This window comes from Coregonus lavaretus, assembly GCF_964263955.1.
Source record: "Coregonus lavaretus genome assembly, contig: HAP1_SCAFFOLD_204, whole genome shotgun sequence".
NCBI lineage: Eukaryota > Metazoa > Chordata > Actinopteri > Salmoniformes > Salmonidae > Coregonus > Coregonus lavaretus.
Window position 1 is genome coordinate 350,410 of NW_028163741.1, and position 25,778 is coordinate 376,187.

At 42.6% G+C, this 25,778-nt stretch overlaps 1 protein-coding gene across 1 annotated transcript in view; it reads right to left on the reverse strand.

Moving 5' to 3' along the window:
* LOC311117812 (lysophosphatidic acid receptor 1-like) overlaps positions 1–25,048 on the reverse strand; it is a 73,454-nt gene extending 48,406 nt beyond the window's left edge. Inside the window, exon 1 of the mRNA XM_084192720.1 lies at positions 24,826–25,048. The gene's annotated coding sequence lies outside the window, so the exon portion shown is untranslated. The remainder of the gene's footprint in view (positions 1–24,825) is intronic.
* Between the last annotated feature and the right edge of the window lie 730 nt (positions 25,049–25,778).

Sequence of the window (25,778 nt, forward strand, 5' to 3'; positions counted from 1 at the left end):
GTTATTTATATGGGGGATACAATCTGCGAAGAGACAGAATCAATAGATAATTTGTTTTGGTACTGTCCATTTGTAACTTGTTGTTGGTTACAGGTCCAGGAATAGCTGAAGGATTGCAATATTTACCTAGAGCTAACCCTGCAGATAGCACTACTGGGTGATCTGAAAAGTCAATTGATCAATAATATAATAATACTTTTAGCAAAATTATTTATTTTCAATTTACAATCTGTAGAAAAAATGAGAATAGAAGGGTTCAGAACTTTTGTGAAAGATTACAGTACAGTTGAAAAATATATGGTTAATAGAAATCCAATATGGATGGTGTTAAGAGATAGATGGGAGGTGTTGAATGGAGCTGAAGGATGGGACTAATAACAACTAATAACAACAGGATAACTAATGTAAAGCATACTGTGTCCATCATAAGTATATAGGTTATAGGGTGAGAGATTTTGTGAAAGAGCACAGTTAGAAAGATATGGCATATAGAAGCAAACCGGATGGACATCATGAAAATTATTGGAGTGGTTGAGGGTAGAGGAAGTTCAGGAGTAAAAACAAACAAAATAGAATTATTGTAAAATTGACTGTGTCCATAAAATGTAAATAGTAAGTATAAGCTGGAAGTAGAGGTCTAAGCATTGTTGTTCACTAGTTTACTCCAAGTAGGGAAGGGGTGGTGGGGTTGGAAAGTTTATTGTAAAATTGACTGTGTCCATAAAATGTACACTACAGTTCAAAAGTTTGGGGTCACTTAGAAATGTCCTTGTTTTCCATGAAAACATACATGAAATGAGTTTGAATAGGAAATATAGCTAAATGAATAGGAAATGGAGTCATTGACAAGGTTAGAAATAATGATTTTTAATTTAATAAATAATTGTGTTCTTCAAACTTTGCTTTCGTCAAAGAATCCTCCATTTGCAGCAATTACAGCCTTGCAGACCTTTGGCATTCTAGTTGTCAATTTGTTGAGGTAATCTGAAGAGATTTCACCCCATGCTTACTGAAGCACCTCCCACAAGTTGGATTGACTTGATGGGCACGTCTTACGGTCAAGCTGCTCCCACAACAGCTCAATAGGGTTGAGATCCGGTGACTGTGCTGGCCACTCCATTATAGACAGAATACCAGCTGACTGATTGTTCCCTAAATAGTTATTGCATAATTTGGAGCTGCGCTTTGGGTCATTGTCCTGTTCTAGGAGGAATTGGCTCCAATCAAGCGCCGTCCACAGGGTATGGCATGGCATTGCAAAATGGAGTGATAGCCTTCCTTCTTCAAGATCCCTTTTACCCTGTACAAATCTCCCACTTTACCACCACCAAAGCACCCCCAGACCATCACATTGCCTCCACCATGCTTGACAGATGGCATCAAGCACTCCTCCAGCATCTTTTCATTTGGTCTGCGTCTGTCCATAACACTTTTTTCCAATCTTCCTCTGTCCACTGTCTGTGTTCTTCTGCCCATCTTAATCTTTTCTTTTTATTGGCCAGTCTGATATATGGCTTTTTCTTTGCAACTCTGCCTAGAAGGTCAGCATCCCAGAGTCACCTCTTCACTGTTGACGTTGAGAAGGGTGTTTTGTGGGTACTATTTAATGAAGCTGCCAGTTGAGGACCTGTGAGGCGTCTGCTTCTCAAACTAGACACTAATGTATTTGTCCTCTTGCTCAGTTGTGCACCGAGGCCTCCCACTCCTCTTTCTATTCTGGTTTGAGCCAGTTTGCGCTGTTCTGTGAGGGGAGTAGTACACAGCGTTGTACGAGATCTTCAGTTTCTTGGCAATTTCTCACATGGAATAGCCTTCATTTCTCAGAACAAGAATAGACTGACGAGTTTGAGAAGAAAGTTCTTTGTTTCAGGCCATTTTGATTCTGTAAATCAAATCCACTATTGCTGATGCTCCAGATACTTAACTAGTCTCAAGAAGGCCAGTTTTATTACTTCTTTAATCAGCAAAACACAGGGCCTCTGTCCGCCTATGTAGGTATTCCATTCAAAATCAGCCGTTTCCAGCTACAATAGCCATTAACAATGTCTACACTGTATTTCTGATCAATTTGATGTTATTTTAAATGGACAAAAAATAAAATAATTTTCTTTCGAAAAACAAGGACATTTCAAAGTGACCCCAAACTTTTGAACGGTAGTGTGTATATTACCTCAATTACCTGGACTAACCTGTACCCCCCACATTGACTCCGTACCGGTACCCCCTGTATATAGCCTTGTTATTGTTATTTTATTGTATTGTATTACTTTTGTGTATAGCCTTGCTATTGTTATTTTACTGCTGCTCTTTAATTATTATTATTTTTTACTTATCTATTTTTTACTTAACACATATTTTTCTTAAAACTGCATTGCTGGGTAAGGGCTTGTAAGTAAGCATTTCACTGTAAGGTCTACACCTCTTGTATCCGGCGCATGGCCAGACTTTATCAGACCCTATCAGACTCTATTAGACCCCATTAAACTATCAGACTCTATCAAATCCTATCAGACTCTATCAGACTCTATCAAATCCTATCAGACTCTATCAGACCCTATCAGACTCTATCAGACCTTGGGCTCCCGAGTGGCGCAGCAGTCTAAGGCATCTCAGTGCTTGAGGCGTCACTACAGACCCCCTGGTTCGATTCCAGGCTGGATCACAACCGGCTGTGATTTGGAGTCCCATAGGGCGGCACACACTCCACCACTACCACATAACTACAAAACAAAATCTGTGTGTTTATAGTGTGTATGTTATCGTGTGTGTGTATGCATGTGTCTATGTTTGTGCTGCTTCACAGTCTTTTTATCTGTTTTTTAAAATCTAATTTTACTGCTTGCATCAGTTACTTGATGTGGAACAGAGTTCCATGTATTCATGGCTCTATGTAGTACTGTGCGCCTCCCATAGTCTGTTCTGTTTTTGGGGACTGTGAAGAGATCTCCGGTGGCATGTCTTGTGGGGTATGCATGGGTGTCTGAGCTGTGTGCCAGATGTTCAAACAGACAGCTTGGTGCTTTCAACATGTCAACACGTCTCACAAACACAAGCAGTGATGAAGTCAATCTCTCCTCCACTTTGAGCCAAGAGAGATTGACATGCATATTATGAATATTAGCTCTCTGTGTACATCCAAGGGCCAGCCGTGCTGCCCTATTCTGAGCTAATTGCAATTTTCCGAGGTCCCTTTTTGTGGTGACAAAACTAGGGCCTGTAGGACCTGCCTTGTTGATAGTGCTGTTAAGAAGGTAGAGCAGCGCTTTATTATGGACAGACTTCTCCCCATCTTAGCAACTGTTGTATCAATATGTTTTGACCATGACAGTTCACAATCCATGGTTAGTCACCTCAACCTGCTCAATTTCCACATTATGTATTCAAAGATTTAGTTGAGGTTTAGGGTTTAGTGAATGATTTGTCCCAAATACAATGCTTTTAGTTTTAGAAATATTTAGGACTAACTTATTCCTTGCCACCCACTCTGAAACTAACTGCAGCTCTTTGTTAAGTGTTGCAGTCATTTCAGTCGCTGTAGTAGCTGACATGTATAGTGTTGAGTCATCCGCATACATAGACACACTGACTTTACTCAAAGCCAGTGGCATGTCATTAGTAAAGATTGAAAAACGTAATGGGCCTAGAGAGCTGCCCTGGGGAATTCCTGATTCTACCTGGATTATCTTAGAGAGGCTTCCATTAAAGAACACCCTCTGTGTTCTGTTAGACAGGTAACTCTTCATCCACAATATAGCAGGGGGTGTAAAGCCATAACACATACGTTTTTCCAGCAGCAGAATATGATTGATAATGTCAAAAGCCGCACTGAAGTCTAACAAAACAGCCCCCATAAATATTTGTATCATCAAGCCATTTGTGTAAGTGCTGTGCTTGTTGAAAGTCCTTCCCTATAAGCATGCTGAAAGTTTGTTGTCAATGTGTTTACTGTAAAATAGCATTGTATATGGTAAAACAGATTTTTTTCCAAAAGTTTACTAAGGTTTGGTAACAGGCTGATTGGTCGGCTATTTGAGCCAGTAAAGGGGGCTTTACTATTCTTGGGTAGCGGAATGACTTTTGCTTCCCTCCAGGCCTGGGGGCACACACTCTAGTAGGCTTAAATGGAAAATATGGCAAATAGGAGTGGTAATATCGTCCGCTATTATCCTTAGTAGTTTTCTATCCAAGTTGGCAGACCCCGGTGGCTTGTCATTGTTGATAGACAATCATTTTACTTTACGGAATTCAAAATTACAACGGTTGTCTTTCCTAATTTGGTCAGATACAGTGGGGGAAAAAAGTATTTAGTCAGCCACCAATTGTGCAAGTTCTCCCACTTAAAAAGATGAGAGAGGCCTGGAAAATAAGTATTTGGTCAATAACAAAAGTTTCTCAATACTTTGTTATATACCCTTTGCTGGCAATGACACAGGTCAAACGTTTGCTGTAAGTCTTGACAAGGTTTTCACACACTGTTGCTGTTATTTTGGCCCATTCCTCCATGCAGATCTCCTCTAGAGCACTGATGTTTTGGGGCTGTCGCTGGGCAACACACTTTCAACTCCCTCCAACGTTCAATCTTTTGAGAATAAAATTGACGATTTAAGATTACGGTTATCCTACCAACGGGACATTAAAAACTGTAATATCTTATGTTTCACGGAGTCGTGGCTGAACAACAACAATGATAACATTCAGCTAGCAGGCTATACGCTACATCGACAGGACAGAACGGCAGACTCCGGTAAGACAAGGGGCGGCGGTCTGTGTATATTTGTAAACAACAGCTGGTGCACAAAATCAAATACTAAGGAAGTCTCGAGGTTTTGCTCGCCTGAGGTAGAGTATCTTATGATAAGCTGTAGACCACAATATTTACCAAGAGAGTTTTCATCTATATTTTTCATAGCTGTCTATTTACCACCACAAACCAATGCTGGCATTAAGATTGCACTGAATGAGTTGTACAAGGCCATTAATCAACAGGAAAACGCTCATCCAGATGCAGCGCTCCTAGTAGCCGGGGACTTTAATGCAGGGAAACTTACATCCGTTCTACCTAATTTCTACCAGCATGTTAAATGTGCAACCAGAGGGAAAAAAACTCTAGACCACCTTTACTCCACACACAGAGACGCATACAAAGCTCTCCCTCGCCCTCCATTTGGCAAATCTGACCATAACTCTATCCTCCTGATTCCTGCTTATAAGCAAAAACTGAAGCAGGAAGCACCAGTGATTCGGTTAATAAAAAAGTGGTCAGATGACGCAGATGCTAAGCTATAGGACTGTTTTGCTAGCACAGACTGGAACATGTTCCGGGATTCTTCAGACAGCATTGAGGAGTACACCACATCAGTCACTGGCTTCATCAATAAGTGCATCGATGATGTCGTCCCCACAGTGACCGTACGTACATACCCCAACCAGAAGCCATGGATTACAGGAAACATCCGCACTGAGCTAAAGGGTAGAGCTGCCGCTTTCAAGGAACGGGACTCTAACCCGGACGCTTATAAGAAATCCCGCTATGACCTCCGACGAACCATCAAACAGGCAAAGAGTCAATACAGGTCTAAGATTGAATCATACTACACTGGCTCTGACGCTCGTCGGATGTGGCAGGGCTTGAAAACTATTACAGACTACAAAGGGAAGCACAGCCGCGAGCTGCCCAGTGACACAAGCCTACCAGACGAGCTAAACCACTTCTATGCTCGCTTCGAGGCAAGCAACACTGAAGCATGCATGAGAGCACCAGCTGTTCCGGACGACTATGTGATCACGCTCTCCGTAGCCGATGTGAGTAAGACTTTTAAGCAGGTCAACATTCACAAGGCCGCAGGGCCAGACGGATTACCAGGACGTGTACTCCGAGCATGTGCTGACCAACTGGCAAGTGTCTTCACTGACATTTTCAACATGTCCCTGACTGAGTCTGTAATACCAACATGTTTCAAGCAGACCACCATAGTCCCCGTGCCCAAGAACTCTAAGATAACCTGCCTAAATGACTACCGACCCGTAGCACTGACGTCTGTAGCCATGAAGTGCTTTGAAAGACTGGTCATGGCTCACATCAACAGCATAATCCCAGAAACCCTAGACCCACTCCAATTTGCATACCGCCCCAACAGATCCACAGATGATGCAATCTCTATCGCACTCCACACTGCCCTTTCCCACCTGGACAAGAGGAACACCTACGTGAGAATGCTATTCATTGACTACAGCTCAGCATTCAACACCATAGTGCCCTCTAAGCTCATCACTAAGCTAAGGATCCTGGGACTAAACACCTCCCTCTGCAACTGGATCCTGGACTTCCTGACGGGCCGCCCCCAGGTGGTAAGGGTAGGTAACAACACATCTGCCACACTGATCCTCAACACGGGGGCCCCTCAGGGGTGCGTGCTCAGTCCCCTCCTGTACTCTCTGTTCACCCATGACTGCATGGCCAGGCACGACTCCAACACCATCATTAAGTTTGCCGACGACACAACAGTGGTAGGCCTGATCACCGACAACGATGAGACAGCCTATAGGGAGGAGGTCAGAGATCTGGCCGTGTGGTGCCAGGACAACAACCTCTCCCTCAACGTGACCAAGACAAAGGAGATGATTGTGGACTACAGGAAAAAAAAGAGGACTGAGCACGCCCCCATTCTCATCGACGGGGCTGTAGTGGAACAGGTTGAGAGCTTCAAGTTCCTTGGTGTCCACATCACCAACGAACTATCATGGTCCAAACACACCAAGACAGTCGTGAAGAGGGCACGACAAAGCCTATTCCCCCTCAGGAGACTAAAAAGATTTGGCATGGGTCCTCAGATCCTCAAAAAATTCTACAGCTGCACCATCGAGAGCATCCTGACTGGTTGCATCACCGCCTGGTATGGCAACTGCTTGGCCTCTGACCGCAAGGCACTACAGAGGGTAGTGCGTACGGCCCAGTACATCACTGGGGCAAAGCTCCCTGCCATCCAGGACCTCTATACCAGGCGGTGTCAGAGGAAGGCCCTCAAAATTGTCAAAGACTCCAGCCACCCTAGTCATAGACTGTTCTCTCTGCTACCGCACGGCAAGCGGTACCGGAGTGCCAAGTCTAGGTCCAAAAGACTTCTCAACAGCTTCTACCCCCAAGCCATAAGACTCCTGAACAGCTAATCATGGCTACCCGGACTATTTGCACTGCCCCCCCACCCCATCCTTTTTACGCTGCTGCTACTCTGTTAAGTAAGTATTTATGCATAGTCACTTTAACTCTACCCACATGTACATATTACCTCAACTACCTCAACTAGCCGGTGCCCCCGCACATTGACTCTGCAACGGTACCCCCCTGTATATATAGCCTCCCTACTGTCACTTTATTTTACTGTATATATAGCCTCCCTACTGTCACTTTATTTTACTTCTGCTCTTTTTTTCTCAACACTTTTTTTGTTGTTGTTTTATTCTTACTTTTTTGTTTAAAATAAATGCACTGTTGGTTAAGGGCTGTAAGTAAGCATTTCACTGTAATGTCTGCACCTGTTGTATTCGGCGCATGTGACCAATAAAATTTGATTTGATTTGATTTGAGATTTTATATGGGGTTGAGATCTGGAGACTGGCTAGGCCACTCCAGGACCTTGAAATGCTTCTTATGAAGCCACTCCTTCGTTGCCCGGGCGGTGTGTTTGGGATCATTGTCATGCTGAAAGACCCAGCCACGTTTCATCTTCAATGCCCTTGCTGATGGGAGGTTTTCACTCAAAATCTCACAATACATGGCCCCATTCATTCTTTCCTTTACAAGGATCAGTCGTCCTGGTCCCTTTGCAGACAAACAGCCCCAAAGAATGATGTTTCCACCCCCATGCTTCACAGTAGGTATGGTGTTCTTTGGATGCAACTCAGCATTCTTTGTCCTCCAAACACGACGAGTTGAGTTTTTACCAAAAAGTTATATTTTGGTTTCATCTGACCATATGACATTCTCCCAATCCTCTTCTGGATCATCCAAATGCACTCTAGCAAACTTCAGACAGGCCTGGACATGTACTGGCTTAAGCAGGGGGACACGTCTGGCACTGCAGGATTTGAGTCCCTGGCGGCGTAGTGTGTTACTGATGGTAGGCTTTGTTACTTTGGTCCCAGCTCTCGCAGGTCATTCACTAGGTCCCCCTGTGTGGTTCTGGGATTTTTGCTCACCGTTCTTGTGATCATTTTGACCCCACGGGGTGAGATCTTGCATGGAGCCCCAGATCGAGGGAGATTATCAGTGGTCTTGTATGTCTTCCATTTCCTAATAATTGCTCCCACAGTTGATTTCTTCAAACCAAGCTGCTTACCTATTGCAGATTCAGTCTTCCCAGCCTGGTGCAGGTCTACAATTTTGTTTCTGGTGTCCTTTGACAGCTCTTTGGTCTTGGCCATAGTGGAGTTTGGAGTGTGACTGTTTGAGGTTGTGGACAAGTGTCTTTTATACTGATAACAATTTCAAACAGGTGCCATTAATACAGGTAACGAGTGGAGGACAGAGGAGCCTCTTAAAGAAGAAGTTACAGGTCTGTGAGAGCCAGAAATCTTGCTTGTTTGTAGGTGACCAAATACTTATTTTCCACCATAATTTGCAAATAAATTCATTAAAAATCCTACAATGTGATTTTCTGGATTTTTTTTCTCTCAATTTGTCTGTCATAGTTGACGTGTACCTATGATGAAAATTACAGGCCTCTCTCATCTTTTTAAGTGGGAGAACTTGCACAATTGGTGGCTGACTAAATACTTTTTTCCCCCACTGTATACTTGGATGCGTAGTGTCAGCGTTTGTTGCTGGCATGTCATGCCTAAGTTTGCTAATCTTGCCAATTAGAAAATCATTATAGTAGTCCTCAATATCAGTGGGTTTTGTGATGAATGAGCCTTCTGATTCAATTAATGATGGAGCCGAGTTTGCCTTTTTTCCCAAAATTTCATTGAAGGGGCTCCAAAGCTTTTTACTATCATTCTTTATGTCATTTATCTTTGTTTCATAGTGTAGTTTCTTCTTCTTTTTATTCAGATTAGTCAAATGATTTCTCAATTTGCAGTACGTTTGCCAATCGGTTGTGCAGCCAGACTTATTTGCCATTCCTTTTGCCTCATCCCTCTCAACCATACGATTTTTCAATTCCTCATCAATCCACAGGGATTTAACCGTTTTTACAGTCAGTTTCTTAATGACTGACAAACCTCTTCTCCTCCTCCAGTCATATGTATTATCCATGTAATACCTCCTGCTGGGCGTCCCAAATGGCATCCTATTCCCTGTGGCATAGTCAAAAGTAGTCCACTATCTACGGACGGTGTCATTTGGGACGCATCCGTTGATTCTCATGGAATACTGTCCTCCTTGACTCGTTTTACTGTACCTTCATTGTAAGTCCAGATAGGAGTTCCTTTATTCTGTCTCCTTCATTGTAAGTCCAGATAGGAGTTCCTTTATTCTGTCTCCTTCATTGTAAGTCCAGATAGGAGTTCCTTTATTCTGTCTCCTTCATTGTAAGTCCAGATAGGAGTTCCTTTATTCAGTCTCCTTCATTGTAAGTCCAACCAGATAGGAGTTCCTTTATTCTGTCTCCTTCATTGTAAGTCCAACCAGATAGGAGTTCCTTTATTCTGTCTCCTTCATTGTAAGTCCAACCAGATAGGAGTTCCTTTATTCTGTCTCCTTCATTGTAAGTCCAACCAGATAGGAGTTCCTTTATTCTGTCTCCTTCATTGTAAGTCCAACCAGATAGGAGTTCCTTTATTCTGTCTCCTTCTGGAGTGACTGGATAATGGGCAGGCTGTGACCTCATCGGTACTAGACACAGGGTGATCCAGGGTGGTCCTGTCTTCAAGAGAAGACAGATGTGTGTGTGTGTCCCAAATGGGCCATGTGTATCTGGTGAGAAGTAGTGCACTATGTAGGGTATGGAGTGTCATTTGGGACCCACAGAGCCTGGTCCTTTTATCCCACTGATGGAGAGAGAGAGGGGGGGGGAGAGGGCTGTCTGCACACAGTTAAGCATAGAAAGCTTTTGTCCTCCCTTCACTTCAACACAGTCACATCAAACAGCTCAATACACACGCAGGGCCGGCCCTAGCCTTTTGGGGGCCCTACGGGTGATTTGGTTGTTGCCACTCTAAAATAACAGTTTTGTTACAGATGTCTTAAGTTTTGAGGGAGCGTGCAATTGGCAACATTTCTGGGATCTTTTATTTAATCTCATGAAACATGGGACCAACACTTTACATGTTGCATTTATATTTTTGTTCAGTATAGTTTAATTATTGCTGTGTCACGCTGCACGCTATAGAGATACTGTAAGGAATGGAATGTGAACATATCTGAGAAATAAGATGACCGACCATCCACGCACACACACACACACACACACACACACACACACACACACACACACACACACACACACACACACACACACACACACACACACACACACACACACACACACACACACACACACACACACACACACATTGCTGTGCTGTGTGTAAACAATAAGGATTTGATTACAAGACCCACGTTAAGGCTCCAGGCTCTCTCACACACGTGCCCGTGCACGTGCACAGCCCAGAGGCCCAATACTTCCTGCCAGGGTGTTGGGGAGAAGAGAATCGGCCAATTCAACTCTAGAGCTCTGACTCACGCTATCCTGGAGAGCTGACTACGCTGGACATACACAGTGTGTGTGTGTGTGTGTTGTGTGTGTGTGTGTGTGTGTGTGTGAACCGTGTGTGTACCGTATGTGTGTTTACTCAACTAGTGTACTGTATGTCTGTGTGTGTGTCGGTCTGTGAGAGCCTGCCTGTGTGTGTTTACTCAACCAGTCTGCTGCTCTGCAGGCTGGGTTCCTCTTTTGTGTTTTAAAGCTCAGAAAAACTGCCCAGACGGAAAAGTCATGTTTTCAATACTGCTGCGTGATAATACAACCTAGAGAGATATCTGTTAGTCACACTGTCAAAATGTATGTTTTGTCCATCACAAACACCTCATGATCAAAATGTAATTTTAACTTAAATCAAATCAAATTTTATTGGTCACATGCGCCGAATACAACAGGTGCAGACATTACCGTGAAATGCTTACTTACAGCCTTTAACCAACAGTGCATTTATTTTTAATAAAAAAGTAAAATAAAACAACAACAAAAAAGTGTTGAGAAAAAAAGAACAGAAGTAAAACAAAAAAACAGTAGGGAGGCTATATATACAGGGGGGTACCGGTGCAGAGTCAATGTGCGGGGGCACCGGCTAGTTGAGGTAGTTGAGGTAATATGTACATGTGGGTAGAGTTAAAGTGACTATGCATAAATAATTAACAGAGTAGCAGCAGTCCCTTCAGAAAGTATTCACACCTCTGGACTTTTCCACATTTTGTTGTGTTACAAAGTGGGATTAAAATGGATTTGTCATTTCTTTGTCAACAATCTAAACAATATGCTCTGTAATGTCAAAGTGGAAGAAATCTATTAACATTTATGAAACAATTATGAAAAATAAAACACTAATATATCTTGATTAGATATGTATTCACCCCCCTGAATCAACAGTCACTACCACTACTATAACCAGTCACTACCACTACTATTACTATAACCAGTCACTACCATTACTATAACTATAACCAGTCACTACCATTACTATAACTATAACCAGTCACTACCACTACTATTACTATAACCAGTCACTACCATTACTATAACTATAACCAGTCACTACCATTACTATAACTATAACCAGTCACTACCACTACTATAACTATAACCAGTCACTACCACTACTATAACTATAACCAGTCACTACCACTACTATAACCAGTCACTACTATTATAACTATAACCAGTCACTACTACTACTATAACAATAACCAGTCACTACCACTACTATAACTATAACCAGTCACTACCACTACTATAACTATAACCAGTAACTACCATTACTATAACTATAACCAGTCACTACCACTACTATAACTATAACCAGTCACTACCATTACTATAACCAGTCACTACCACTACTATAACCAGTCACTACCACTGCTATAACTATAACCAGTCACTACCATTACTACTGTAAACACTACCACTACTATAACTATAACCAGTCACTACCACTACTATAACTATAACCAGTCACTACCACAACTATAACCAGTCACTATCACTACTATAACTATAACCAGTCAATACCACTAGTATAACTATAACCAGTCACTACCACTACTATAACCAGTCACTATCACTACTATAACTATAACCAGTCAATACCACTAGTATAACTATAACCAGTCACTACCATTACTACTGTAGTCACTACCACTACTATAACTATAACCAGTCACTACCACTACTATTACTATAACCAGTCACTACCACTACTATAACTATAACCAGTCACTACCACTACTATAACCAGTCACTACCATTACTGCTGTAGACACTACCACTACTATAACCAGTCACTACCACTACTATAACTATAACCAGTCACTACCACTACTATAACTATAACCAGTCACTACCACTACTATAACTATAACCAGTCACCACCACTACTATAACTATAACCAGTCACTACCATTACTATAACTATAACCAGTCACTACCACTACTATAACTATAACCAGTCACTACCACTACTATGACTATAACCAGTCACTACGACTACTATAACTATAACCAGTCACTACCACTACTATAACCAGTCACTACCATTACTACTGTAGACACTACCACTACTATAACTATAACCAGTCACTACCATTACTATAACCATTCACTACCACTACTATAACTATAACCAGTCACTACCATTACTACTGTAGTCACTACCACTACTATAACTATAACCAGTCACTACCACTACTATAACTATAACCAGTCACTACCACTACTATAACTATAACCAGTCACTACCACTACTATAACTATAACCAGTCACTACCACTACTATAACTATAACCAGACACTACCACTACTATAACTATAACCATTAACTACCACTACTATAACCAGTCACTACCATTACTACTGTAGTCACTACCACTACTATAACTATAACCAGTCACTACCACTACTATAACTATAACCAGTCACTACCACTACTAAAACTATAACCAGTCACTACCACTACTATTACTAACCAGTCACTACTACTATAACTATATCCAGTCACTACCACTACTATAACTATAACCAGTCACTACCACTACTATAATTATAACCAGTCACTACTACTACTACTATAACTATAACCAGTCACTACCACTACTATAACTATAACCAGTCACTACTACTATAACTATAACCAGTCACTACTACTACTATAACAATAACCAGTCACTACCACTACTATAACTATAACCAGTCACTACCACTACTATAACCAGTCACTACTACTATAACTATAACCAGTCACTACCACTACTATAACCAGTCACTACTACTACTATAACCAGTCACTACCACTACTATAACTATAACCAGTCACTACCATTACTATAACCATTCACTACCATTACTATAACTATAACCAGTCACTACCATTACTACTGTAAACACTACCACTACTATAACTATAACCAGTCACTACCACTACTATAACTATAACCAGTCACTACCATTACTATAACAAGTCACTACCACTACTATAACCAGTCACTATCACTACTATAACTATAACCAGTCAATACCACTAGTATAACTATAACCAGTCACTACCATTACTACTGTAGACACTACCACTACTATAACTATAACTATAACCAGTCACTACCACTACTATTACTATAACCAGTCACTACCACTACTATAACTATAACCAGTCACTACCACTACTATAAGCAGTCACTACCATTACTACTGTAGACACTACCACTACTATAACTATAACCAGTCACTACCACTACTATAACTATAACCAGTCACTACCACTACTATAACTATAACCAGTCACTACCACTACTATAACTATAACCAGTCACCACCACTACTATAACTATAACCAGTCACTACCACTACTATAACTATAACCAGTCACTACCACTACTATGACTATAACCAGTCACTACGACTACTATAACTATAACCAATCACTACCACTACTATAACCAGTCACTACCATTACTACTGTAGACACTACCACTACTATAACTATAACCAGTCACTACCATTACTATAACCATTCACTACCACTACTATAACCAGTCACTACCATTACTACTGTAGTCACTACCACTACTATAACTATAACCAGTCACTATCACTACTATAACTATAACCAGTCACTACCACTACTATAACTATAACCAGTCACTACCACTACTATAACCAGTCACTACCACTACTATAACCAGACACTACCACTACTATAACTATAACCATTCACTACCACTACTATAACCAGTCACTACCATTACTACTGTAGTCACTACCACTACTATAACTATAACCAGTCACTACCACTACTATAATTATAACCAGTCACTACCACTACTATAACTATAACCAGTCACTACCACTACTATAATTATAACCAGTCACTACCACAACTATAACCAGTAACTACTGCAGACGCTATAACACAATTTCTTTCCCTTATCAGTATACTCACAATATCCCACAATGACCAAGCAAAAAGAGGTTTAAAAAAAATGACAACTGAAACATCACATTTACAGAAGTATTCAGACCCTTTACTCAGTACTTTGTTGAATCACCTTTGGAAGTGATGTTACAAGCTTGGTACACCAATATTTTGGGAGTTTCTACCTTTATTCTCTGCAGATCCTCTCAAGCTCTGTCAGGTTGGATGGGGAGCGTCGCTGCAAAACTATTTTCAGGTCTCTCCAGAGATGTTCGATCAGGTTCAAGTCCGGGCTCTGGCTGGGCCACTCAAGGACATTCAGAGACTTGTCCCGAAGCCACTCCTGTGTTGTCTTGGCTGTGTGCTTAGGGTTGTTGTCCTGTTGGAAGGTAAACCTTCGCCCCAGTCTGAGGTCCTGAGCGCTCTGGAGCAGGTTTTTATCAAGGATCTCTCTGTACTTTGCTCCGTTCATCTTTTCCTCGATCCTGACTAGTCTCCTAGTCCCTGCCGCTGAAAAACATTCCCACAGCATGATGCTGCCAACACCATGCTTCACCATAGTGATGGTGCCAGGTTTCCTCCAGACCTGTCGCTTGGCATTCATGCCAAAGAGATCAATATTGGTTTCATCAAACCAGAGAATCTTCTTTCTGATGATCTGAGAGTCCTTTAGGTGCCTCACTGCTGCAGAAATGTTTTGGTACCCTTCCCCAGATCTGTGCCTCGACACAATCCTGTCTCGGAGCTCTACGGACAATTCCTTTGACTTCATGGCTTGGTTTTTGCTCTGACATGCACTGTCAACTGTGGGACCTGGTGTATAGACTGGTGTGTGACTTTCCAAATAATGTCCAATCAATTGAATTTATCACAGGTGGACTCCAATCAAGTTGCAGAAACATCAAGGATGATCAATGGAAACAGGATGCACCTGAGCTCAATTTCGAGTCTCATAGCAAAGGGTCTGAATCCTTATGTAAATAAGGTATTTCTGTTTAGTTTTTTTTATATACATTTGCAAACATTTCTAAAAAACTGTTTTCGCTTTGTCATTTTGGGGAATTATGTGTAGATTGATGAAAAAAACAAAAAAACATCCATTTTAGAATAAGGCTATAATGTAACAAAATGTGACCGACCGGCTCCATCTTATGTAGCAACATTTGAAAATGTGTTTTTTTATATTGGATAAAAGTAGAGACTCAGAGCTAGAAAATTGAATATCATACACTATAGTTGAGGAACAATGGGAAAGTAATTCTGCTTTGAAAGTTGATAAACTTGTAACCTCACTTTTGAGAAAATGGCACTTGAATGTTTTGGTACCTACTGGAGAGCTCTTCTTTGTTTACACCCATTCAGCATCGTTCACACCCTTTTAAGCTTTAGCCCCACCCATCTCTTTAAAGATTCACATGTGAGGCCATGTGCTAAACAACCACACTGCGGGTGTGTTCATATATTTAAGTGCCAGAGTGCACTCTTTGCCAACATTTACTGACACCGTCCATATTCAACAGGTATTGAGCGTTCGTAAATTTGTCAGTTGTTCTGCGCTCTGGCACACACAGACGAGAGTGCTCTGAAATCAGAGTAGATAGCCAGAGCGAATTTACCAGCTACGTCTATCAACAGTTGTCGCAGTGACATCATTAACATTCTGTTGAAATGGTTACTTGCATAGTGGAGTCTTTTGTTTAGACATGTAGCTAGCTAGCTAAATAATGAACCATAATCCCAACTCATGACGTTACTACCCTGCATGAATCTGCAGGTAGCTAACCAACCAGGTTCAGTGTTAGCTAGCTAACATTAGGCTATAACTAGCAATGCAAATGGCTCTGAGATTCAAATAATATTACTACACAGATCATACACGTAACGTTAGCTAGCGAGCCAGCCAGCTAACATTAGCTAGCTAACAGTACACTTTAACTTGAAAGGAAACTGACTTTCTGACAAAATTAGAAACGTGTAATATTTGAAAATGTAGCTAGCTAGAATCTCTTACCCGTATACATGGATGGACGCTTCTCCAAGATGTAATCCAGAGACAGGTGTTTTATACAACAGCCTTCTGTGTGTTCTCTTTTCGACACCACAATCACCCAACCTCAACCCAATTGAGATGGTTTGGGATGAGTTGGACCGCAGAGTGAAGGAAAAGCTGCCAACATGTAGCTCAGTTGGTAGAGCAAGGATGCTTACAACGCAAGGGTTGTGGGTTCGATTCCCACGGGGGGCCAGTATGAAAAAAATAAATAAAAAAATAACTCACTAACTGGATAAGAGTGTCTGCTAAATGACTAAAATGTAAAATGTAAACATATGCTCAGCATATGTGGGAACTCCTTCAAGACTGTTGGAAAAGCACTCCAGGTGAAGCTGGTTGAGATAATGCCAAGAGTGTGCAAAGCTGTCATCAAGGCAAAGGGTGGCTATTTAAAAAAATCTAAAATATAAACTGGTACTATATATATATACACACAGTACCAGTCAGAAGTTTGGACACACCTACTCATTCAAGGTTTTTTCATTATTTCTACATTGTAGAATAATAGTGAAGACATCACAACTATGAAATAACACATATGGAATCATGTGGTAACCAATAAAGTGTTAAAAGAAAAAGAAAAATATATTTTATATTTGAGATTCTTCAAATAGCCACCCTTTGCCTTGATGACAGCTTTGCCAACTTTCCCATGTTCCGGCTACCCCATCCAATCAATCAACCATTAAATTTTTCCATCGACCTACTTTTTTCAACTACAACCAGTCACTACCATTACTAAGTAGACACTACCACTACTATAACCAGTCACTACCACTACTATAACCAGTCAATACCACTACTATAACTATAACCAGTCACTACCACTACTATAACTATAACCAGTCACTACCACAACTATAACTATAACCAGTCACTACCACTACTATAACTATAACCAGTCACTACCATTACTATAACTATAACCAGTCACTACCATTACTATAACTATAACCAGTCACTACCACTACTATAACTATAACCAATCACTACCACTACTATAACTATAACCAGTCACTACCATTACTATAACCAGTCACTACCACTACTATAACCAGTCACTACCACTACTATAACTATAACCAGTCACTACCATTACTATAACTATAACCAGTCACTACCACTACTATAACCAGTCACTACCACTACTATAACTATAACCAGTCACTACCACTACTATAACCAGTCACTACCACTACTATAACCAGTCACTACCATTACTACTACAGACACTACCACTACTATAACTATAACCAGTCACTACCATTACTATAACTATAACCAGTCACTACCACTACTATAACTATAACCAGTCACTACCACTACTATAACTATAACCAGTCACTACCATTACTTATTTCAAAACAAGCTAGTAAACTTCATTTTCTTTGGGAAATGTAAATTTCTATTTGATTTTCATGATATTAGTGAAATCATGAAAATGAGTTTGTTTTGCCTACTATTTGGTAAAGGATTAATACTGAAGACGTCATCAGCCCTTGCCACACAGCCATGACGCACGTTTTCATCAGCCCTGGTCCTGACCAATAGATCATGGTTACCCTGGACAACAACAGACGTGCTCTGCAACATGTGACTGACCCTTAGCAGAGGGAGTGAGTCAGTTCCATTGTTTTATATAGGGACAAAACCCTGACGTTCACAACATTCACAGAAATACACACTTAAATAGAAATCATATTCTCCCTTGATGAGACTTTTAATAATAACTAATAAAAATGGTGGAAGTCATCCTCACTTCCTATCCCGACGGGATTCAGCCATAGATGAGTTGCTATGGGAACTGCCAGAGATAATATCACAGGAATGTGGCCAAGGTCTGTTTGTATGAGTTGGATGGACATATCTTAGAGAAATAACATAACATGCCGGAAAGCTGCTGTGTTGTTTATTGTACATGTAGCCAGGTCAACATATGCTCCCGCGTAGGGAAATGGAGCCTGCGAGAAGAGCCCTGTGGCTTCAGGTTATTCGGTGTGGGAGAGTGGGAAGTGGAGCCTGCGAGAAGAGCCCTGTGGCTCCAGGTTATTCGGTGTGGGAGAGTGGGAAATGGAGCCTGTGAGAAGAGCCCTGTGGCCTCAGGTTATTCGGTGTGGGAGAGTGGGAAGTGGAGCCTGTGAGAAGAGCCCTGGGGCTCCAGGTTATTCGGTATGGGAGAGTGGGAAATGTTGGGACCCGGTGTCCTAGTAGGCTACACGTAGCTCCGGTGTCCTAGTAGGCTACATGTAGCTCCGGTGTCCTAGTAGGCTACATGTAGCTCCGGTGTCCTAGTAGGCTACACGTAGCTCCGGTGTCCTAGTAGGCTACATGTAGCTCCGGTGTCCAAGTAGGCTACACGTAGCTATGTGTCCTAGTAGGCTACACGTAGCTCCGGTGTCCTAGTAGGCTACACGTAGCTCCGGTGTCCTAGTAGGCTACATGTAGCTCCGGTGTCCAAGTAGGCTACATGTAGCTATGTGTCCTAGTAGGCTACATGTAGCTATGTGTCCTAGTAGGCTACATGTAGCTCCGGTGTCCAAGTAGGCTACACGTAGCTATGTGTCCTAGTAGGCTACACGTAGCTCCGGTGTCCTAGTAGGCTACACGTAGCTCCGGTGTCCTAGTAGGCTACATGTAGCTCCGGTGTCCAAGTAGGCTACATGTAGCTATGTGTCCTAGTAGGCTACATGTAGCTATGTGTCCTAGTAGGCTACATGTAGCTCCGGTGTCCTAGTAGGCTACATGTAGCTCCGGTGTCCTAGTAGGCTACATGTAGCTCCGGTGTCCTAGTAGGCTACATGTAGCTATGGTGTCCTAGTAGGCTACATGTAGCTCCGGTGTCCTAGTAGACTACATGTAGCTATGGTGTCCTAGTAGGCTACATGTAGCTATGTGTCCTAGTAGGCTACATGTAGCTATGTGTCCTAGTAGGCTACATGTAGCTCCGGTGTCCTAGTAGGCTACATGTAGCTCCGGTGTCCTAGTAGGCTACATGTAGCTCCGGTGTCCTAGTAGGCTACATGTAGCTCCGGTGTCCTAGTAGGCTACATGTAGCTCCGGTGTCCTAGTAGGCTACATGTAGCTCCGGTGTCCTAGTAGGCTACATGTAGCTCCGGTGTCCTAGTAGGCTACATGTAGCTCCGGTGTCCTAGTAGGCTACATGTAGCTATGTGTCCTAGTAGGCTACATGTAGCTATGTGTCCTAGTAGGCTACATGTAGCTCCGGTGTCCTAGTAGGCTACATGTAGCTATGTGTCCTAGTAGGCTACACGTAGCTATGTGTCCTAGTAGGCTACATGTAGCTATGTGTCCTAGTAGGCTACACGTAGCTATGGTGTCCTAGTAGGCTACATGTAGCTCCGGTGTCCTAGTAGGCTACATGTAGCTATGTGTCCTAGTAGGCTACATGTAGCTCCGGTGTCCTAGTAGGCTACATGTAGCTCCGGTGTCCTAGTAGGCTACATGTAGCTCCGGTGTCCTAGTAGGCTACATGTAGCTATGGTGTCCTAGTAGGCTACATGTAGCTATGTGTCCTAGTAGGCTACATGTAGCTCCGGTGTCCTAGTAGGCTACATGTAGCTATGGTGTCCTAGTAGGCTACATGTAGCTCCGGTGTCCTAGTAGGCTACATGTAGCTCCGGTGTCCTAGTAGGCTACATGTAGCTATGGTGTCCTAGTAGGCTACATGTAGCTATGTGTCCTAGTAGGCTACATGTAGCTCCGGTGTCCTAGTAGGCTACATGTAGCTATGGTGTCCTAGTAGGCTACATGTAGCTCCGGTGTCCTAGTAGGCTACATGTAGCTATGTGTCCTAGTAGGCTACATGTAGCTATGTGTCCTAGTAGGCTACATGTAGCTCCGGTGTCCTAGTAGGCTACATGTAGCTCCGGTGTCCTAGTAGGCTACATGTAGCTCCGGTGTCCTAGTAGGCTACATGTAGCTATGGTGTCCTAGTAGGCTACATGTAGCTCCGGTGTCCTAGTAGGCTACATGTAGCTATGGTGTCCTAGTAGGCTACATGTAGCTATGTGTCCTAGTAGGCTACATGTAGCTATGTGTCCTAGTAGGCTACATGTAGCTCCGGTGTCCTAGTAGGCTACATGTAGCTCCGGTGTCCTAGTAGGCTACATGTAGCTCCGGTGTCCTAGTAGGCTACATGTAGCTCCGGTGTCCTAGTAGGCTACATGTAGCTCCGGTGTCCTAGTAGGCTACATGTAGCTCCGGTGTCCTAGTAGGCTACATGTAGCTCCGGTGTCCTAGTAGGCTACATGTAGCTCCGGTGTCCTAGTAGGCTACATATAGCTATGTGTCCTAGTAGGCTACATGTAGCTATGTGTCCTAGTAGGCTACATGTAGCTCCGGTGTCCTAGTAGGCTACATGTAGCTATGTGTCCTAGTAGGCTACACGTAGCTATGTGTCCTAGTAGGCTACATGTAGCTATGTGTCCTAGTAGGCTACACGTAGCTATGGTGTCCTAGTAGGCTACATGTAGCTCCGGTGTCCTAGTAGGCTACATGTAGCTATGTGTCCTAGTAGGCTACATGTAGCTCCGGTGTCCTAGTAGGCTACATGTAGCTCCGGTGTCCTAGTAGGCTACATGTAGCTCCGGTGTCCTAGTAGGCTACATGTAGCTATGGTGTCCTAGTAGGCTACATGTAGCTATGTGTCCTAGTAGGCTACATGTAGCTCCGGTGTCCTAGTAGGCTACATGTAGCTATGGTGTCCTAGTAGGCTACATGTAGCTCCGGTGTCCTAGTAGGCTACATGTAGCTCCGGTGTCCTAGTAGGCTACATGTAGCTATGGTGTCCTAGTAGGCTACATGTAGCTATGGTGTCCTAGTAGGCTACATGTAGCTATGTGTCCTAGTAGGCTACATGTAGCTATGTGTGTGGTAAACATTTCCTCACAGGTAAGACATTTAACTTGTTTAGTACAGTTTGTTTGTAACTCCACCCACTACTTGTAGCTGTATAGTCTGTTTGTAACTCCACTCACTACTTGTAGCTGTATAGTCTGTTTGTAACTCCACCCACTACTTGTAGCTGTATAGTCCGTTTGTAACTCCACTCACTACTTGTAGCTGTATAGTCAGTTAGTTTGTGTTGTTGGTCTTGGCTAGTTTAGTAGCTAGCTAGCACTCACTCAGTCAAGTGGCTGTTAGCATCGTCATGAAAAAGGCATGAGAGAAGCCCCTTTTTGTAGTTTTGTAATTGACTAAAACAAGCTGACAAGAAAATTGCGTTTGAAAAAGGTAACGTTTTTGCTATGAGTCTATGGGGTAACCACGGGTGCTTTTCCCTCCAAGGCGAGTGGATCGTGACTGGGTGTGTGGCGGGGGGGGGGTGTATTTTAATACACCAGACAGAGTGAGGTGTTTTCCATGTTTACTAGTCCAATTACCATAAAGCCAGCCCTGGGCTAGGGCAAAGGGGTTGAGGCTGAGACAGGACAGGGCATCACTCTCCTGTTCCTGATCTACACTCCTCCTGACCTACCGGCCGGTGCAGGCTCTTCCAATCTGATCGGTTTGACAGCACCAACCATCAGTATCACTACTCATTATTTGACACATTCAGATAAGAGAAAAACAAAGTTGTGAGTCCCAAATGGCACCCTGTTCCCTATATAGTGAACTACTTCCAGGGCTTTCTTACTATGATGCCACACAGTGTTGACATGGTGAAGCCCCTTCCAGGGCTTTCTTACTATGATGCCACAAAGTGTTGACATGGTGAAGCCCCTTCCAGGGCTTTCTTACTATGATGCCACACAGTGTTGACATGGTGAAGCCCCTTCCAGGGCTTTCTTACTATGATGCCACACAGTGTTGACATGGTGAAGCCCCTTCCAGGGCTTTCTTACTATGATGCCAAAAAGTGTTGACATGGTGAAGCCCCTTCCAGGGCTTTCTTACTATGATGCCCATTGTGTTGACATGGTGAAGCCCCTTCCAGGGCTTTCTTACTATGATGCCACACAGTGTTGACATGGTGAAGCCCCTTCCAGGGCTTTCTTACTATGATGCCAAAAAGTGTTGACATGGTGAAGCCCCTTCCAGGGCTTTCTTACTATGATGCCCATTGTGTTGACATGGTGAAGCCCCTTCCAGGGCATTACTATGATGCCCATTGTGTTGACATGATGAAGCCCATGCAGTGTTTTCCACTAGGTCCAGCTGTCGTCTATAAAGCCGATTACAGATTAATTTTCAGAGGGCACATTTTTTCACTTAGCCCGCTAAGGTTGTTGTCCTGCGCCCCCGCGGAAATCTAATTAGCATAATAATAAATAATCCCCACCAAAATCCATCAGTTTCAACTAGAGATATCTATTTGTTTGCATGGGATGCATCTCAACCCACTGCATCCGCCTGTGGCGCCCTTCTGCATCTGTGGTGAAAGGTGACAGAGCTAGAGCGGTGTTTGTCACACCGTGAGTCTTCTCACAAAATCGTTTGTGGCGTTCGAACGGTTTGGCCTACAAACGAATATGCCATGCGTCGGCTTGTGTGTTGTAAAGCTCAACGCCATTGGACTCTGGATCAGTGGAAACGCGTTCTCTGGAGTGATGAATCACGCTTCATCATCTGTCAGTCCGACGGACGAATCTGGGTTTGGCAGATGCCAGGAGAATGCTACCTGCCCCAATTCATAGTGCCAACTGTAAAGTTTGGTGGAGGAGGAATAATGGTCTGGGGCAGTTTTTCGTCATTCGGGCTAGGCCCCTTAGTTCCAGTGAAGGGAAACCTTAAAGTTACAGCATACAATGACATTCTAGACAATTCTGTGGTTCCAACTTTGTGGCAACAGTTTGGGAAAGGCCCTTTCCTGTTTCAGCATGACAATGCCCCCGTGCACAAAGGGAGGTCCATACAGAAATGGTTTGTCGAAATTGGTGTGGGAGAACTTGACTGGCCTGCACAGAGCCCTGACCTCAACCCCATCTAACACCTTTGGGATGAATTGGAATGCCGACTGTGAGCCAGGCCTAATCGCCCAACATCAGTGCTCGACTTCACTAATGCTCTTGTGGCTGAATGGAAGCAAGTCCCCACAGCAATGTTCCAACATCTAGTGGAAAGCCTTCCCAGAAGAGTGGAGGCTGTTATAGCACCAAAAGGGGAATAACTCCATATTAAATGCCCATGATTTTGGAACGAGATGTTGGACGAGCAGGTGTCCACATACTTTTGGTCATGTAGTGTAAGTATTAGACGACAGTATCTCACAAATCCTATTTTCTAAATTCTGTTTATTATAAGGCATTGTCAGCACCATATCAAATTCATGGCACATGTTCATGTATTGGCGAATAAAAGGTAGTTCTGATTCTGATTTAAAGCAAAACAAAGTGTAAAAACCTGAGTAATTTAGTCAAATGTCCAAAACGTTGTTATGACTTGGGACCTCAGCCCGGCACCCAGCATTGAACACAGCCCTCTCAGAGCCAGAGATAGAGTACACTAAGGCGTATACTTTGGGGAAATGCCAAAAAACTGCTGGAATGTTTGACGACTAGCAATCTGTCCCAGCCAATGTTTAAGCAAAGGACTGAAATAATCTGTAAGAACTACAGGACAGCATAGAGCCTGGAGGAATACATAACACAGGTGTTTTATTCTGAATGATAGGCCTACCAGGGAGTCATTGAAGAAAAAGTGAAAAAAGCTGCCCAAATCGATCAACCCAGGTAACATTTATTCCCAATTTCCAAAGCCCATGTTTCATCTAATGTAATGTATTTTTTGCATGTTTTTTTTCGTGGAAAAACGAAGATTCATAGATTGAACTAATGTAAAAATTAACAGTTTTACCACGCATTACACAGGCGCTTTGGCGCAACATGTTGATTCAGCCGCACGGTTTCCTGTCGTGCGATATAGACATTAAATAGACGTTGACCAGGAACACGAAATCGGAGGTTACTACCATTAAAGAGGTGTCTGAATTGATTGTGAAGGATAATACGTGGCCGGTAACGTACTAGTTCGACTTTTGAAAACAACCAACCTACGGTTTCATATACACCTGAAGATGCAGCTGAAGGTGCGCAAGGGAGAAGGAAAAACAGACTCATCTCGTGTATATCTATAGGCTACTTGTTGGAGATTAAATGTTTTATGTTCGAGATAAGAAATACATTCCTACTTACAGTCGTTCTGTCTCAGCGATTATATACAAACTGTTGCTTGAAACGCCAAAATATTATTTCGTGAGCCTCCCCAAACTCCAAAAAGTCAATTCCGTTATTCAGGTGGTCGTCAGAGTCGCATGTGTTGTTTCTTCCAATCCAAGTCAAGGATGTGTAATATTTTCATTTTACAGTCCATGGAGAGGAGTGTGTTTTTCTGATTGCATAGTTATGGTGACTCCGTCTTTACTTGCAGCCTTCTCTCTGGCGTCTCAGAGTCCTGCGTGCCACTCGACAGGACTGGACCGCTGTCTGCACATGACGTCACACACACACTTTTTTTTCTTGAGTGCATCATTGAAAACACTATTTTTGTTTTACTTGTAAAGAGAGAGGGTGAGAGACACGCGGTTGTATTCTTTACCAATTAGGTTCCTATATGTTCTAATTTAGGTAGTTCTGTTTTTCTTTGTGATGTTATAGGCTAAGGTTCTATATACAGAATATATAACAAGATTATTTTTAATTGCGTTGTATTGGCGCGCAAAAGTTAGGTCTACCGTGATGATAATGGGCATCACATGGCGCGTAGTCATAAGTCAAATTGAAAATTAATTAAAGGCAGAACAGCTGCTCATGCAAAGCCTACTTTGTTTAAAATGTACATATTCCTTTTAAAAAAGTAAGCAGGCGAGAACAAATATCTTCATGCTTTCCTAATAAAGTTTGCTTTGAACACAATGGCTAGGCCTATATTATACAACCAGCAGGGAGGATGGGGGAGCCATCAGAAATGTGTAAAGTATTTTGAACATGAGCAACATGAGATATGTCTGTAAAAACACTCATTACCTAGCTGAAGCTCTTTAGTTGTGTTCTGTTTGCGTTTCAGTATAACCCCATTAGCTGGTGTTGAAGACAGCATGCATTGGACAATTATTTAAAACAGATTAACTTTAGGCCTGGAGGCTGCT